Below are 19,394 nucleotides of genomic sequence, written 5' to 3'. Positions count from 1 at the left end.
ATCACTATTATAAAAATGCAGTCTTTTTCTTTCTAAAAAAGACACCCGCAAAATATACGTCTAACTTTTGAATATCTCTTAAATTGTTCCTCACTGCTCCCTGTAGCAACCAAACAGGCCTAGATTAGTACAATGGACTTTAACAAAAAATTCTGCTTAGATGTCTCTTTTATGTACCCTTTTCGTCTTTGTTCAAATCTCAGTTAATTCTACCTGTGCAAACTGTGTAAATATTTTCCTCAATTTTTCTTCTATCTGCTGAAATCAGGAAACTCTTGTCACACAAACTTCTTTTCAAAAAAGGATAGTAAACAGATCTGATACACATAAGAGTAGATTTCTTGATATACCCATGAAGAAAATGGAAAATCATATATTATGAATTAAAATTAAAATAAGAACAAGATTTAAACTTAGACATTTCCAAGATATTTGATAAGTAACTATTCTCATTTGTTATTATTTAATACTATTATTATAACAATATGGTAGTCTACTATTCTTTCTAGTAACTGGTCATTATAGCAGCTTTATTATGAATTTTAATGTCTTTTATAAGCTGATCTAGGAACCATATCTATTTATGATATTTCTAAGAGAAACTAAATTCATATTTCTATAACACCTATTGTATAGCAACAATAAACATGTGGAAACCAAAACGGAAAACATGACACCATTTACAATAATTCCACAGAACATAAAATATTTAGATATAAAGTTAACATATACAAGATCAGTATGCTATAAATTATATAGTGTTGATAAAAAAACATCCAAGAAGATCTAAGTAAATAAATAGACATATACTGTGTTCATGTGTTGGAAGAGTCAACATAGTAAAGATGTCAGTTCTCCACAAAACAATCTAAAGATTTAATGCAATTCCTATAAATATCCCAGCAACGTCTGCGGTAGATTTAGACAAGTTTATTTCAAAACTTGTATGCAGAAGTACAGGCCTTAGAATAGCTAAAACAATCTTGAAAAAGAATAATAAAGTGGGAGTAATCAATCAATCCATATTGACATCTACTATGTAGCTACAGTAATGGAATAGAGAATCCAGAAATAGATCCACATAAATATACCCAACTGATTTTTCACAAAATGTGCCTTTTCAACAAGTGGTACAGAAGCAATTGGACATCCATAGAAAAAAAATTAACCTTGACCTAATCCTCACACCTTTTACAAAAATTAACCAAAACAGATCATGAACTTAAATGTAAAACATAAAACCATAAAACCTTTTGAAAAAAAAAAAAATAGAGGAAAACCCACAGGACCTAGAAAAAGCATTCTTCTACTTGACACCAAAAGCACAATCCATAAAAGGGGAAAAATGACAAATTAAAATCATCAAAATGTAAAACTTCTGCTTGCAAAAGACCCTGCGAAGAGGATGAAAAGACATGTTATGGAGTGGGAGAAAATATTTGCAAATTACATATCTGAAAAAGGACAAATACCTAGACTATATGAAGGACAAAATTCAACAGCAAAAAAAGTAAACAGCCTAATTAAAAAAGAGGGAAAAAAGGAAGTGACAAATGTAATGCTACTATAACTATCACAGAAAACAAGTGTTTGAACTCCAGAGCTCTATAGCCTTGAAGGCTTTATTCTTGGAAATAAAAAGACAAGACAAAAGTCCAGGCTTCTGGCGGCATGGGCCGGCGGAGACTGCCTCAGCACCCTTTATCCTATCCTCTCGGGTTCCATGAAACCTGGATCCGAACGCCCAGAGCTGCCCATCCTGAGGACCAAACTGACTTACTCTTAGAAAAGAGTAGCTGGGAACGCCCTGCCACCCACAGACGAGACAAAGCTTCTTTTCAGTTCCCTGAAGAGCAGAACGACAAACCCAAGCATACGCTCCAGCTTCTGTCATCTCTCACCGCCAGCCAGAGTTCCCTCAGCCCACCTCACCTCTCGCTTCGAGCACTTGCCCATCCTGTTTCTCTTTTTATCAGCGCTAACCTTTCAGGGATTCCAGCTCCCTCACACAGGGACCACGCCTGACACTTCTGACCACTTCCACCTTCATGGGACTTGCTCTTTTCAAAAATTTCTTTGACACTACTTTCTACACCTTTCCCATGCCTGGCTGAACTCTCCACTCCCGAGTCGCTTCACTGCCCCTTCTTCCTTTCTTCTCCTCACATGTCCTTTTCCCAGGACTCTGACCTTGGCAGACCTCTCACACTGCCTCTCCCAGAGTGAGTTCTGCCCCACCTGAGGCAGGATTCAGGATGGTGGTGATTCCCGGGGGCTCAGAATAACTGAGATATCTCACAAGAGCATGCGACTCAAGACAAACAGTGCTACGCTCATCCTCTCCCACCATGACACGTGTTCCCGTTTTCCTGACTGACCACAGCCTCGCCGCCAGCCCCGCCTCACTCAGGCTCATCACTGTCATCCCAGTCATCTCTGAGTCTTGCAGCCCGAGGCTCAGCCTTCCAGTCTGTTTCCGCTTTCCCATCATGCTCTCATTGTCTCTTTGTCGGGACTCTTGCAAGAGCCTCCAACTACTCTTCCCCTCCTTCCCCAAACCCATCCTCTCCACTGCTTCCAGAATGCCTTCTAACCAGTCCCAACCTGGTGTCATCAGTCCCAGCCAAAACCTCTGCACTGGCTCCAGCGGCAGCTCCCCAGTTTGGGTCTGGCGGTGCTGCCTCCCTGCGGCAGCCAGTTACTTCTCAGTGATGGAAGCTGCTGGACGAGCTTTTTAAATTAAGTGTTCTTGGAGAGTAAATGTAAGAATGTTCTTGTAAAAGAGTCACTTTCACCCTATTGCATTTAGATATTCATCAGTAGAAGGAAAAAAGGATCCAGTTGCAAGTAAATACTTGGGAAATGGCACTTAACCCAGGGATTATCTCATATATACCAAGATCTGTGGTGACTTGCTTTTACAGATGTATTGTTAACAGTTTTGTGACGATTACATGGAATTTTAATGTGTTCTTTATTATGAACATCACATGTGGATACACTCAGGAGATGTGGGACACATGTGGCTAGCATCCAGCATACATGTGCTGGTGGGAAACAGGAGGTCAAGAATGCCTGGCCTATGGGATAAATTCCAAAGTTCTGGCCTCGGTGACCTGGCCCCTTCCCACCTCTTCAGTCGCACAGCCCACTACCCCTCCCCCCAGCAGGTGACCATGAGAAGCCGCATGGACCATGGTTGCTCTGTCCATGCTGTTGCCTCTGTCCCAAATGCCTTTCCTTCTTTTTCAATTAAAAAAAAGTTCATACTTTAAGACTCAGTTGACTATATTTCTCCTATAAACTCATCCTGCCCTGATATGATCTATGGTTTACAACCTCTACACTGTTAGCATCCAGGAGCCAGGGACTCCACCTTCTCTCGGTATCCACAGAACCCAGCAATGTCTGTCACTTGATTAATGCAATAAATATTTGTGATATGGAGACTGAAAACTAGAATTAAAATAGCTTGCAGGTAGTTCTTTTTTTCGTATTTTAATTCAGCAACAATATCCTCCTATTTTTTTCTGGGTTTGATTAATCGTAACTTAATACCCCTTTGAAGTTAAAAGTGACAAGTTGGCTCCTCAGTTTATAGACAGTGGTTTAGGGTAAGCACTTCTCTTCCCATTTTCTCTCCGTGAAGCACCTACTGCAGAGTAAGACTGATGTCAGAGCATTGGCCGGAACTGTCAGTGCAGGGAGAGAAAAACAACAAAGCTCTCTGTCCGGCTGCTTCTGCCTTCTGAAAAGTTCTGCTTTCTAAATGGCAGTGACCATGAGCAAGCATCAGAAGTACTTTTTCAAGCTGCTCGTTTTCAGGGGAGGAAGGGACTAGGCAATCGGGATCTGTGTTCCTGGTTTCTGCTGTGACAGTCCCAGACTTGGAGTCATTTCGCTTTCTTTCCCCACTTCCATAAACTTAGGATTGTGACATCTTTGAGTGAAGACAGGGACATGCCTTAGCCTCTCAAGATTTACACTGATACACTACTATAAGCACTAATAATTTTACTTTGGGATAGGTTTTTTTAAAAAAAGCAGAAAAAGGGGGGTGGTTATTTTTGGTTAAGAATATTTTGCAACCAAAAAAATCTCTCCCAGATAATCTAAATTAATCAAGCAATGAGTCTATCTGTCTGCCTGTCCGTCTGTCTCTTTGTCTCAAAGCTTGTGGAGAACTTCACTGGCTTTGGATGACAATATTTCAAGCTCCAAGGTCATCTGTAGGTCACTGGCTTCAACAACAAATGAGCAAGCCAACTCCTGTCTCCCAGGCTGCTGCTTCAAGAGCAATGGGTGTGTAGCAACGCTCAGCATGAACAGAACGGCTGGCCTCACAGTCAAAATGAAATGTGAGTTTGCCAAGGGGGAGCCTGGACCGTGTTTATGAGTCCTGGCTCCAGGAGCGCAGCCTCTCACACGGCTGGACCAACATCACATTCCTGGACACTAGGCTCAGAGTCTTGAGAGTAACCGGAGATGTACAAAGTGTGACATGATCCATTTAGGCCATTACATCTCTAAAAATATGGGATTTCTGTCAATTCGTCACATGGCAGAAACACGGAGGTTGCTTCTCAAGTGGGAACATGAGCATAAAGTGATGTAGCTGGTTGAGTGAGGACCTCCTACACCACAGAAGACTCTAGAGGCTTTTTCCTATCCACGCTGTTGACATCCGTACTGTGTTACAAAGGAAAACCAGGAGCAACAACGTCCAGACCTCAGAGATACACCAGGAACGGGGGGACCCAGGCAGCTTTCTCCTCCAGACTCCACGAACTGAAGGGCCCCAAAAACCCTTGGCTGGAAGCATACTGCGTGCCCTCTCCAACTCAATGTGGGTCCCGCTGTAAAGTTCATTCTCGTTTCCCTCCAGAAAGAGTTATAAGTGATGGCTGCATGCTTGTGCCAACCCACAAAAGCCTGATAAACCTGTAATAAAGTGGAACCACAGTACCAATAATTCTATAAAACGGAACCACTGTGTGTTATAGCTTAAAATGTATCTGTGGCTCCAGCTGGGGATCCTAAAACACAGCTTCCTGGCAGCACAAATGGTGACTTCCTACCCTAAGGTTCAGGCAGCGACTCTTGTTTTGGGGTGGGGGCTACAAAATTGAGAAGGAGGGCGTTGTCTGAAAACCAGACTGTGGGAACACAGGGTAGGAGGTGGAGTCAACTGTGGGGGCAGCGTGGCGGGGGATGGAGGCTGAGTTCAGGAGGATGAGTAATTTCTGGGGCAAGTGGAAGACGCTAAGAACTTAAAAGTTCAACGAAAGAAAATAATGGAAAGATACAGGAATTGATTAATAGATAAAGTTTAACTTTATGAAACACTTCATTTTTTTCTTAAATTTCTCATTCTATTGCATCAGGTGAAAACTTGGTTTCGGTCCAGAGACCTAAAATCACGATCTAGATGAAGACTCGCATGGTCCCATCCAGTTCTAAAAATGTGAGATTCTGTAAGTCTGGGGCAAAATGCAGCTGTCTCATATTCACCAAAGAAAAAATGGAGAGAACTAGGAGAAAGAAAAGAAAGGAGAGGAGAAAGAAAGGAAGGTGCCCCAAGAAGAAAGGATGTTAATCCGAGACACTCTGGAGTGAGCATCATTAGACTGTAGGACAGTAAACAAAGATTAAAAACACTTGATCACACCTCTGAGATTCCAGTGCAGCCTATAGGAGACAATCCCTTCAAAGACCCGAAGTTAGTTCGTGGACTCGTTATGCCAGAGTGGGCTATTTATTGGCATGAAGAATTCCTTTCAGAGGTTCTACCGAAATTATAAAATTAGCGGGATAGAGAGTGTACGCTGTGTCAGAGGGATGGCAGGAAATACATCGGCAAATATACTCTCAATCGACTACACTTATTTAGGGGTCCTTCCAGGTACTCCTCGTTCTGGCTTTCTTCGCTTCACATTCCTATCCCCAGTGCCACCACCCCAAGAACAAGGACAGAGACTTTTGTCTGTTTTGTAGACTGTCATTAATACTCAGTGCCCAGAATCGTGCTGAGAACATAGTAAGTGCTCAATAAATAACTGTTGAAGGGATAGAATAATACAAAATAAGACATATTTTACAGGGAGAGGACCAAAACAGAGTTGTTTCGAAGGTTACTTTCCGTCTCACTGCTCCCACGGTCGCGCAGTCTGCGATCACAGTCCCCGCTGGCTTCGGGTGGACCGTTCCACAAGGCTGAATTAGTTTATTTCCTTTCCAAGTCTCTCCTTGGGGAAGATTTCCCTCCTTGAGCAGTGCCTGATTTCAATACAGGATTCCCTTGCAAATCCCTGGGTGAATTCTGATCTTCCAGGCATGGCGTCACTTATGCAAATCCACCGCACCTGGACGCAGTGCACCTGAGGCCCTGCCTGCAGTCTCTAAGGTAAGCTAACTGACATGGTAGATCCTAAAGGCGGGACTACTTTCCAGAGCCGGGCTCACGACAGGCCCTCCCTAAATGTTTTCTGATGATGGCCAAGCGGGCAAGTTCAGTTCTTTCTCCCCAGAAACACGACACTGCTTTCTATACCAACAAGTATTAATTCAAATCCCTAGTGGGCAGTCCAGGATATGACAATTACAGTAATCTAATCTTGCTGAGGAAGAAGTCTGAATCATCATTACACGGTCTGACAAAGAGCAAAGCGATTAATCCAGGCTGCACAGAGGTCAGGGCCCACGGCGAGGGCTCCTTGTGGGCCGCAAACCGAACAGCGGGGTTCGCCAGCCCAGCATCACGGAGGCAAAGTCACGGTTTGAATCCCAGGGGAGGAGGAGCCAGGAGCAACAACCCCATGCTCTCGGGACCACATGTTAAAGCCTTTTATTCTGTGGGAGACTCTGTGAGTGAGGGGGCAGAGGAGAGGGCATTTGGGGCTCAGAAATCTCACCTCTTCTGTCTTCCGACCCTGGTGGAAGCTGCTTCAGCTCCGAAGCTTACTTAGAAATAGGAACTATGGGAATCGTGGTTTGCAGAATCATGGCATCTCAGAAAATGAATGGAAACCTTCTATTCTCTCCAGGGGAAAACAATAGAATATGCACAGAACACACAGGACAATGAAAGACAAATCCAGTCAGAATGTCCTCTTAACCACATCACAGAAACCTCCTTTCTGAGGGAGGGTCCTGGCCTTCTCCTGCAGCTTTCCAAACGACCACCACGGCGCCCCATCTCCCAGTGAGAAGCCACAGCCCAGTGCACTTGGGAAAGTCGGTCAGGGCGCCGGCGGCCCCGAACCCTCCCTCGGCTGTTTTTTTTTTCTTTCTCTTTTGCACAGCTGTGTTCAATTTTCTGTCCTTGGGGTTTTTAAAGGAACATTTATTCTAGAGCCAGGATTCTCAAGTTTTATGGTTATACAACTCCCTCTCCCAGAGCCAAAGAATGTTTGAGAAGCCTAAACCGGGCAAAGAGAATTAGTAAAAGTATCCAAATGAAAGTGAAATAAAAAGTTAAGGCTTATTCCAATTTATATTCAACCTCTTACTTGATTGTAACATACCTCCTGTTTGACCTTCGAGATGCTTGCTACCCATTTTTCATGCAAATATAGGTGTGTGTGCGTGTGTGTGTGTGTGTGTGTGCGTGTGTGTGCATGTGTGTGAGACTGGGAACAGGTATGGAACAGAGAAGTCCAAAGGTGTTTTCCTATCCTTCTGTAGTTTCTGTTTCTCATTTTATGGTATATTTTATTTTAAATAAAGCCTACATCTTATATTGGATTTAATAAAAGATCACAAAAAAAGAGAATCCTTTAGGAGTTTTATGTGCTTGTTTTTCCTATTTAGAGAGAGCTGGATAGTAGTAGGTTTTTGGTAATAGGACAGCAGTTTAAAAACAAACAAACAAACAAACCTGTATTTTTACTTAAAAAGTCAAACGAGTGGCATTTTTAGTTGAAATACTCTAAGCTAAGTGTACTGTCAATATCCAAAAAAATCATCGCCACGCACACACCTACCTAAAAGAGAGCACGGGGCCCCCACCAGCCCATGAAACACTAGCCCGGTTTCTAAGTGCAGCCAGATGAAGTTATTTCAGAAAATCTGGAAGACCCTTACCTGTCCTCTTCTGTGGTTCTCTCGTCATGTCACCCAGATTCCCACATCTCGAAGACATCTGCCCCAAGGCTCTGCCTGCGCAGGCCCACGGACATCGCTTCTGTGTTTGTCCCAAAGGCCAGCCGCCTGTTTCCTACAACTCATCTGCTCTGACAAAGACAAGTTCAGGCTTTGGGGCCTGAGGTTTTTGACACAGCACACACCACCCACATTAGAGGCCTGGCTGCATCTCAAAACAAATAAGACATTTTTGAGAAACAAGCAATTTGCACAGAGCCACCCTGAGCAGAAAAAACTCCGTCAGTACTCCATAAAATGATCTGAAATGCTGTCAGTAGCACCTGCTTCGTAGAGCCACGTCTCTGAAAACCATCAGAAGAGACTAAACTGACCTTGCCCAATCCAGGTCATGATGAGCCTTCTGCAGGCTTCTCTCAAGGAACAGAAGCAGTTAGTCGTGAGCAGAGCAGACCAAACCCATTCTCTTTACCACCACTTTCTCTGGCTCTTTTAAAATCGAGATAGAAAAAGTGCCCTTTAGCACAGCCCTGTAGGCAAAATAACAGGTTGAAGTTCAAATGATTCCTCCCAGATAACCACTCTCCTACTCTCGTGATTGGAAGTTGCCAGAAGTTAGTAACATCTCCAAACCTAGGGCAGAGGAAAAACACAGGATTGTGAAGTCATGGTTTCTCTTAAGCTGGTGCTTTCCTATTTCTTGCATACGACATTCTAGCTTCCAACAAAGTAGGACACACTACTAATATTGTTTTCGCATAATAATAAATTTAAAACGCCGTGGAACTGTGCTCTAGAACAAAGATGCTACCTTCAGAATAAGGATGTTTTGATGAAAGTAATACTGAAAAATTCTCCCCTCAAAATCCGCAAATACATGCCCCATATACAATAAAACACAACCCAATGACAACATCATAAATTTAGTTTAAAAGCCACATGCAGAAGAAAAATCCTTATAAGGAGCTTCTAACCAGAGCTTGAAAAATGAGGATGTTTTCTAATTTTGTGCCAAACACTGGATTTTAAAAATATTGTTTTATGATAGGCCATTTATATGCCATATAAGAGCGAGCAGAAATTCGAGCTAAAACACTAAGATATAACTTTTACAATGTGACTCACGTGTACATGCACACACACATGTGCACATGCACACATCCTGTTAAAAAAAAAACAAAAAAAAAAACGCTGCTTGGACTCATACAAAACGAGCAGTCAATAGACGTGTGATCAAAGCATGATTTTTGCCCAAAACATCAAATGGGCTTTATAGCCTAAGTAACAGTCCATTTTCTCAAGAGAAAGAAAAGACTGGGTTGTTACCTTTGAAAGTTGTTGCCACACAATCTACATGGGAAAGAATGCATTGATGCCAATGGCGAGGAACACGGTAAATGAACTTCCGAGGCTGATAAAGTGCGTCTGCCTCAAGTATTTGCACGCGTGCCTTTTGAGAAAGTTACCACTTTTCCCTCCACCTCACTCAGGACCTGCTATAGCCTCAGTGGTACCAATATTGGGTTCTATTGATGTCTAAAGAGATGCAAAGCAGTGAGGTGTGTCCGGCCAGTTCTTTGCTTTACAAAGACTAAATTAAATCTAAAAGCAGAGAATACCTTTTCTCTTTGTTCTATTTCAAATGAAGATTTTAAACAATTCTACCTAAACTTCTAAAACAACATATTCGTAAAATCCTTCTCTCACTTTTCTCCCAATCAAAATAACAAAAGAAAATCAAAACCATTAGAGAACAAAGCAAAAATGACCCTCCGTCTGGGTCCCAGCCCAGCACTACCCTCCAGCCCCGCCCCTACCGACAAGCTGGCTGCTCCCTAGATGGGGGATGTACACCCCTAAGAGCTGGCTCGGAGGGAACAGACGGCCTTCGGACCCCGCTGGCATGTGGCGCTCAGGGTTTCCGCAGAGCAGGAAAGGACACTAGGACAATTTTTCACCCGAGTGTGGTTCCAGCAAACTTCTAGAAACACCTGCCCACCTCTCTCCACATTAGCACTTTACAATCTCTCTTCAACCCACTCTGATCTGGAGTCTCCACTACTGAACCACGCTTTTTCTTTCTTTCTTTTTTTTTTTCCCCCATGGTACCAGTCGTTTTCTTGTTTGCGTGTTTGTTTCTATTTTTCAATGACAGGTGGAACAGCATTCACCTTAGTGGTTCCAAAGGACGCGTCTGTCCTCCTCTCACTGACCTCTCAGTCGAACCAGCTCTGTGGACCCCTCGCTCCTCACGCCATCTGAGTTCAGTGACCCCGAACCCTTCTACTTTCCTTCCTCCCTGGCTGACGCTCCTTTTGTTCTTTGTGGTTCTCTTTCTCTATTCCACCTCATCCTTAGCCTTCTCTCTCTCTCCCTCCCTCAGTCTCTTTCTCTCCCTCCCTCCGTCTCTCTGTCTGTCTGTCTGTCTGTCTGTCTGTCTGTCTGTCTCTCTCTCTCTCTCTCTTTCTCTCTCTCTCTCTGTTTTCATCCTTGTCTATGGATTTACTTAGTATCTAATTTTTTATCTCCAGCCAGGATCGTTCCTCTGAGTTCTAGATGCACATTCGGCTGTCTACTTAATATCTCTATCTGGATATTTAACAGGTACTCAAACTTAATATAGCCACAACACAACTCTGGATTCTCAAAGCTGGCCCTCCCCATTTAAAAAACAACACACAAAAAACCCCCAAAACTTCCCCCATCCTTCCTCCCCTTCTCAGATGTCGCCACAGGCAAAATTTAGGAGTTGTTCTTAACCCTCCCTTGTCCTCACTCCCTCTATCTCATCTATCACCAAGTGCCGACAGTCACACCCCCAATAAAGTCACACAGCTTTACTGATATATAATTCATATACCACACAATTTACCAATTTAAAGTATGCACTTCAATGATTTTTAGTATATAATAGGGCAATTTTAGACATTTTTATCGCCCCCAAAGAAACCATGTGGCCATTAGCAGTCGCTCTCAATTTCCTCCTAAACATTCCAGTCCTAGGCAACAATTAATCTGCTTTCTGTTTCTATAGATTTGCCTGTTCTGGAAATTTTATATAAATGGAATCATATAATATATGCTACTTAGCATATTTTCAAGATTCATCAATGTTGTAGCATGCGTCAGTACTCCATTCCTTTTAATACCTGAATGCTATCTTATCATATGGATATACAACATTTTATTAGTCTGTTCATCAACTGATAGTCATTAAGTTGTTGCCATTCTTTGGCTATTAAAGTAATGCCGCTATTAGCTTTTACATTTTTGTGTAGACATATGTTTTCGTTTCTCTTGGTTATATCTAGGAGTGGATATGCCAGATCATAAGGTACCTCTATGTTTCCTTGTATGAAGAGCTGCCAGACCGTTTTCCAAAGCAGATGCTTTGGAAAGATTTTGCATTCCCACTAGCAGTGTCTGAGATTTCCAATTTCTCCATATCCTTACCAATATTTGTTACTCTGTCTTTCATAGTGGAATGAAACAGTATCTCATTTCTTTTTGATTTGCATTTCCCTGATGGCTAGTGATATTGAGAATCTTCTCATGTGCTTATTGACCATTTGCATATCTTCTTTGGAGAAATATTTACTGAGATCTTTGCCTATTTTTAAATTGGATTATCTTCTTACTATTGAGTTCTAAGAGTTCTTTATATATCTTATCAGATTATATAATCTGCAAATATTTTATCCTATTCTGTAGGTTGTCTTTTCACTCTCTCAATAACGACTTTCGATACACAAAGGTTTTTAATTTTGTTGAAGTCTAAGTTATCTATTTTCCTTTTGTAATTTGTGCTTTTGGTGTTATATCTAAAAAGCACTGCCTAATGAAAGGTCATGCAAATTAACAACCCTGCCGTCTTCTAAGAATTTTAGAATTTTAACTCTGACATTTACGACTTTGATCCATTTTGAGTTAGTTTTTGTATATGTTGTGAGGTATAGGTCCAACTTCATTCTTTTGCATGTGGATAGCCAGTTGTTCCAGAATCATTTGTTGAATTGTCTCAGAACATTTGTCAAAAATCAATTACCATAAATGTATGGCTTTATTTCTGGTCTATGAATTCTATTCTAAAAAACTGTATGTCTATCCTCATGCCAGTGCCACACTGCTTGTTTACTGTAGCTATGTTTTACATTTTGAAATCAGAAAGTGTGAGTCTTCCAATTTTGCTATTTTTTTTCAATACTAGTTTGACTATTTTGGGTCCCCTAAATTCTTATATGAATTTTAGGATCATATTTTCAATTTCTGCAAAGAATCCATCTGAGATTTTGATAGAGATTGCATTGAATCTATAGATCAGTTTAGGAAGTATTGCCGTTTGAACAATATTAAGTCTTTTGGTCCATGAATACGGGATGTTTTTTCACTTATTTAGATTTTCTTCGATTTCTTTTAATAACATTTTGTAATTTTAAAAGTTTTACACTTCTTTGCTTACATTTATTTCTGAGCATTTTATTGTTTTTCATGCTATTGTAAAAGAAATTATTTTCTTAATTTCATTTCAGATATTTATTGTTCAGATGTTTGCTATAGCAATAAATTGATTTTTGTATACCGATCTTACATCCTGCAACCTTTCTGAGCTTGTTTATTAGTTCTTCTTTTTCTCATTTTTTAAATTAAAAATTATTGGAGTGACATTGATTAACAAAATCAAATAAGTTTCAAGTAGAAGTCGTATATACATTGCACTGTGCGTTCACCACCCAGAGTTAGATTTCCTTCCATTGCCAAATATTTGACCCCTTTTGCCCTCATCTACCCCCAGTACCTCAACATAATAGAGGCCATATATGACAAACCCTCAGCTAACATCATACTTAATGGTGAAAAACTAAAAATCTTCCCTTTAAGATCAGGAATGAGACAAGGCTATTGCCACTATTATTCAGTATAAAAATATTTTGAAAATATCATTTTGGAAGTCCTAGGAAGAGCAATCAGAAAGAGAAAGAAAGAAAAGGCATCCAAATAGGGCATAAAGAAGTCAGATTGTCACTTTTTGCAGATGACATGATTCTCTATGTAGAAAACCCTAAAGACTCCACTAAAGCACTATTAGAAATAATAAATACAGTAAAGTTTCAGAATACAAAATCAATGTTAAAAAACCCACAGTGTTCCTGTACTCTACTAATGAAATTTCAGAAAATTTCAAGGTCATTCAGTTTATAAGTGGTGGGCTCAGGATTAAAACCCAGACCCCCTAGCTCCCCAGACCATTCTCTTAAATATCTGTTATCATGCCTATCAATAATTGCTCTTACTTACTTCTTACCTTATTTACTATCTGTACACAAACATTGCCAAACTCATTTATTGTTGTATTTTTAGAATCTAACACCATGCGTGGCTGGTGTTCAATAAATATTTAATGAACAAATAGAACACTGGTCTCGAGATGCCCTACAAGCAAGGAGTTCTACATGGCTCTGTTATGTCCTGCTGACTGCACTCACCATGGAGATTCATGAGGCTCATTCATTTTTGAGAGCTTCAGTAAGACAAATTGTTTAACTTTAAGCCAATGTTTTTCAAACTCATTTGAGCACAGACTCACCTTCCCACCCTCGACCCCACTGCATTAAGAGTCTAGAAAACTGTGTTCTAAGGAATATACTTTGAGAAATATTGCCCCAGAGAGGCAGTCAGAACATACCCTGGAAGGAAGCTTCCACTCTCCTTTCTGTGGGTAGATCTGCTTTCATCTAGAAAGTTACCCTTAGAGTCCCTGAGAGTTCTCTCATAGTCACAGCTAAGTTCAAAAAGAAAACCCCAATCGCACAGATAACTTTAGTTTTTTTCAGAGCTCCGATTTGTTGAATGTGATTCAAATAAATTCACCCTTCATAATGTACTATTTTCAGAATGCAGGCAAAAACCAATGATGTGTTAATCACAAAACTGTTATAATTTTTCCCTAAATATTTACCGTAATGCTGATACTTAAATCATGGCTTCAGATGTAGAATGACTTCAAAATCTTCATATCTCAGCTCTCTGAGTCTTCAACAGCATCTGCTCAAACTGTCTCTGAAAAGGGAGAAAGAAAAATTTCTACTTTGAAACCTAAGAAAACAGCGAATAACACAACCGCATGCATGATCAAAGCAGGATACACTGCTACGATTAATTTTATGCTTCTAAAGAGCTTTCTCCCTTTTAATTATTCAGCTACATCAGTGATCACAAATTATAGGCAGTGGCTAGAGCATCTTTTTAAACCTCATAAAAATACTCAATTAAAAATACATTTTTCCTTCGTCTCTACCTCAGTGAATGAAATCATTTCTATGTAATGATTCTCCAAAGCTCTAATGTTTCTGTGGTGACTGAAATTCTATATATTTGGCCTGAAAGCAAGAGTTATCTTGAGCAAATGTGAGTACTTTCTAAAACACAAATTAACATCAGATCCAGATAAGGGGCTTTGGGAAGAGAAGCCCTGTAACAATAGGAGATTTGAGAAAACAGCGGGTGGGATGGAACTCATCATGCAGAGCCATAAAGAGCTGACAAAAGCCCAATTCCTTAGAGAGAAAAACTGGATAAGAAAGCTAGGAGACCAGAGTAACCCATCTAGGGCACTCAGAGTGAGTGATTGGGCTAGAACCGGCCGTGCCATTAATTCCAGGCAGAGAAAATTTTCAACATTTCTTTTCCTCAACGGCTGGGGTATGAGGAAAAACCTTATTCATAGTGCAAATGCAAGAGCCAGACCACGGCAAACGTGCATTTCCTCGTGTAACTTTCCTAAGTGCGTGTAATTTGTATACAAGATGACTCACGTGGTAAGAGTCTCATTCCTGACACTGAAAATGGCTGGCTGCCTGCGTGGATTCTGATGACTCAGCCTGAGAGAGGGGCACTGAATGAACACAAGCAAAGATCCTGGACTACAGAGAAAAGCCCCCAGGTTTATTAGTTAGTGGTTTTTAGTTAGTGGTAAGGGGCGGCTTGGGGAATTCTTTTGTTTTAGGCTACTAAAGCACTTCCTCCTGTCTCCTTGCAATGTCTATTCAGAACTTCCTTGTATCACCTTTTAAAAAGGTCATCTTAGGAAAGAGGTCGCTCAAGCACGGAGCGCCCTGAACTGGACAGCGGCCAGCAACTCACCAGCACTGTAAAGGACCAGAACTGGGATCAGTTCTGTTTTTAGAAGCATATGGGAGGCATGGTGTCAGAGACTGTGTTACCTTGTACAGAAAGAATGAGGTTCATCTGCAGCAGCACAGGCCGAGGCAGCTTATAAGGAAATCAGCCCATTAGTGTTGAGGGGCGATTGGGAGTCAACCCATGTGAAGTTCCCACGCAGCACAAAAACAGTCACCACTGTTTGGTGAAATACAGACCTCCATGAACTCATTACTTGAAACCACATAGGTGGCTTTGGTAAACACAGATAAACTATTGGGTTTAAGTAGGCTGCTTTTGTGCCAAAAATAAAATTATTGTCCCTTCAGCCTAGTAAATCTGTTTATTACTAAAACGCTTTGGAACCTCGTGAACTGGGCTAGACCAATTTAAGCCTCTATTTCCTCTAGGATTTCTCCTCAGGATACTAAACCGGAGAAGAATTAGCCCATTTTGGAAAAGGGGACCCTCTTTCTGTACTGGCCACAAAAGAAGGAAAAAACGAAATTATTCAAAAGGAGAAAAGGCCAAGAGAACTGAAAGAAGCCCAGAGGCAAGGGCAGGAGAGAAACACACATCATTGCCTCTTCTCAGAGAGCCCTACCCTCTGCCTGGACCCACACGTCTGTCTGTCCCTGGCCCACGTCCCTCAAGCACCTTCTAGAGCAGAGGTTCTCGAACTTGAGAATGTCGAGGGACCCCTTAGGGCTCTAGAACTGAGAGGCCGAAAAGACGAAAATCTATAGTGGAGATGACGAGTCCAGGGACCAAAGCGTTTGAAAGGCCTGTACCTGGAGCACTTCAGTCTTAGGAATTTAGTTTGTCCAAAGACAAAGGGAAAACCTCAGTCGCTGGGTAATAAAACTTCGGAGTACAGCCACTGACAGAAAAAAATAAATAAATGAGCTTTCACGCACTCAAGATACCTTGGGGAAAAGGAAAGAGCAAGGCCCCAACTAGAAAGAGGTCCAACTTAAGCGACAGGTTGAAGTTTAGCACACTAATCAAACCTGTGCAAAAGCAGAAAAAACTGCAGAGGAAAATGGGGCACTGGGGAAAGAATCGATACGGCTCGTGTGGCAGGAAAAGTCGTTTTCCTCAAGGTCAGACCCATAACATCTTGACTCATCTCTCTGGGCCTCTTCCTCACCATTCTAAAGTACTTCTTCCAGGTGAAAGATAAACATTTGCTTGACTTTCAGGTGATGATGAATCCCTATGCAAAAGCTCTGACGCGACTTTGTGACTAATTTTAGACCAACTCTGTCTGCAGGGAAGATGTGCCAGAGAAAGGCATAAGATACTTTTATCTTAACGTTTCAAAAGACTTAGGTTTGACAAGAGGTGCCGATGGAGGTGCCCGCAGAGATGTTTCTAGTTTTATTCACATACCATTGAACTACTACAGTGTCAGGTACCTCTAGGTCCAGAGCATTTGGCAGGGTCTTGTCCCCTCTCCCCCAGGCATCCAAAGGTCCCTACCGACTGTAGGGATGAGGCCTCCATGAGACCCAGCTTTTACTCTGGCTACTTCCTCCCCTCGTTCTTTCCTTTGATGCTGAGAACAAGGAAAGAAAGTTCTCCAGAATAGTTCCCCAGAGTCACAGGCACTTCCTCTCCACCCTCAAATAAATCTCAAGATATCTTTTAGGATTCAGCTCAGATGCCTCTGGTTTCCATGAGGCCTTCCCTAATTGCCCAACTTCTTCCTCAGAGACTTTCCTCTTTCCTAAATCTATGCCAAACATCTGATTATAAATGACCACTATAGTTAATTCTCAACTATTCGGAGTTGGATTAGCCATAGCAATGGATTGATAGACAGAGAAGCAGGCAGGCAAGTAGATAGATAGATATCATTATTATTTGAACATTCATAAAACAATCGAATCAACAAAACCATATACCTATTACCAGGTGTCCATTGACTGGAACTACAAAGAGCCTACAGATGTTGCCACGGGTTATACAGTGTGGAGACAGCCCCATTCCTTCACCCCCTCAGACATGTACTCACTATGGTGTCACTCTGCTAGCACTAATTCTAGGACCACACAAATCGATGGCAAAACTATTAGTAAATGACTAGACTGTCATGTGTAAGAGCCAAGGTTAGAGGTAAATGAGCAAGGACTCAGTGGGAAGGTGCCATAGGAGATAGGGCAGCAGGGACACCGAAGGGGAGGAACTCTCTTCAAAGGTCACTGGGCCCCATGCAACACCTTCAGAAAGAGAAAAGCACAGCTCTCAGTGACACACTAAACAGCCTAAGCTTCATTTTAATATGGGGCGGGGGGAAGGTGGTACGGAAAGTTTGAATAAAGAACAAGTAATAGACCATTTTAAGAGTACTAACACTGGACCATTTTATTTGTCAAGTAACAGATTTTGTGATCCTAAAGTATTATTATTAAAATATGTTTACACATTAGGATAATATCCATAGAACAGTGAATATTTTCCTAAATATTGGATATTTTACTAAGACAATGTTGGCAGTTTTCACTAAGTAAGGGTATATCAAATGCATTTCAAAGTAGAATATGACTGTGATAACTTGTTTTGTACTCCATTTCTTTTGGTCAAGAGTTATCTGTATTTCATATGTATTTTTTTCTCTAAAATGAGAGCGGGAGGTTTTACAAGCAGGACTTTTATCTTGTATCGTGTTTTTTAGTATTTCAGTCATGAGTCCGGTGCTCAACAAATAGATGCTGAAGGACTGACAGGTGTACCAGTGGGCACGGGGCAGCTCATCCCCCTCCCCCCAGGGCTTGTGGCAATCAGCACACCGCCAGCTGCAGGAAGATGCTCACAATCAAAATAGCAACTGACGTGGGGACACATGAAGGAGAAGTAGCTAAAATAAGCACCATGATCCTTCCTGATGAGATCCAGAAATGCCACCACCCCTTTGTCCTTAGGGATATCTTTTGCTCCTACAAAATCCTGGGAGGTCTTCTGCTTCAAAATTCAAAGGATGTGGGTACTATCCAAAACCACAGACGGAAAAATTAAGTTAATGAGCAGAATTTTCAATTTTAAGTTCCCTCACCTTTTTTTTCCCCCAAATTTGTGGTGCCCCTGACTACTTGCCTAATAGTAGCCACAAAATGAATAAACAAGTGGGAAGCAAACATCGAAGAAAAACAGCTTGGTGTTTGATAGAGATACATGCTTGTGAATATGATTTTATTATTGTTTATAGCATCCAAATATAGTGCTATGGACTGAGTGTCTATGTCCCCCCAAACTTTTATGTTGAAATCTCGACCCCCGGTGTGATGGCATTAGGAGGTGGGGCCTTCAGGAGGTAATGAGGTCATCAGGTGGAACTCTCATGAATGGAATTCATGACCTTATAAGGAGAGACATAGAAGAGCTTGTTTCCTCTCTGCTCTCCACCATGTGAGGACACCCCAAGAAGGCGGCTGTCTACAAATCATGAAGTGGGCCCTCACTAGGAATGGAATCTGTTAGTACCTTGATCTTGGACCTCCCTGTCTCTAGAAATGTGAGAAATGAATGTGTGTTGTTTAAGCTACCCAGTCTGTGGTATTTTGTTAGAGTCGCCCAAACCGACTAAGACATATAGAAAGAGCCAACTTTGTATTTAGTAATTAAATATATATGTATCTATCTATGTATAAGAATATATATTGTCTGCCTTGTCTGTGGGGGATACACTCCAAGACCTCCTAGTGGATGCCTGAAACCACGGATAATACCAAACCTTATATATACGGCTACTGAGTAAAAGGAGGGTGGCATTTACAGCGTGGAGATGCTGAACAAAGGGACGATTCATGTCCTAGGTGGGACTGACCAGGATGGTGTGAGATTTCATCATGCCACTAAGAACGGTGGTGCACAATTTAAAATTTATTAATTGTTTACTTCTGGAATTTTCTATTTAATATTTTCAGACCTTGGTTAACTGCAGGTAATTGAAACCCCAGAAAGCTAAAAAGCTAAACCATGGGTAAGGGGGACTACAGTATGTGTGTGTGTGTGTGTGTGTGTGTGTGTGTGTGTGTGTGTGTGTATTAGTATATATAATACCAAAACACATAACGTCCTAAGTTGCAAGACAGAAAAAAAGAATTTCACAGTGTGCCTTAGGGGGCACCATGACT

General features: G+C 41.4%; 1 protein-coding gene across 1 annotated transcript in view; it reads right to left on the bottom strand.

Moving 5' to 3' along the window:
- The window catches only part of SVIL (supervillin), a 202,954-nt gene that overhangs the window by 139,019 nt on the left and 44,541 nt on the right, over positions 1-19,394 (bottom strand). The window contains exon 3 of the mRNA XM_025041258.1: positions 14,057-14,157. The gene's annotated coding sequence lies outside the window, so the exon portion shown is untranslated. The remainder of the gene's footprint in view (positions 1-14,056; positions 14,158-19,394) is intronic.

This window comes from Pteropus alecto, unplaced genomic scaffold (genome assembly GCF_000325575.1).
Source record: "Pteropus alecto unplaced genomic scaffold, ASM32557v1 scaffold269, whole genome shotgun sequence".
NCBI lineage: Eukaryota > Metazoa > Chordata > Mammalia > Chiroptera > Pteropodidae > Pteropus > Pteropus alecto.
This window is presented reverse-complemented; position numbering and strand designations above follow the sequence as displayed.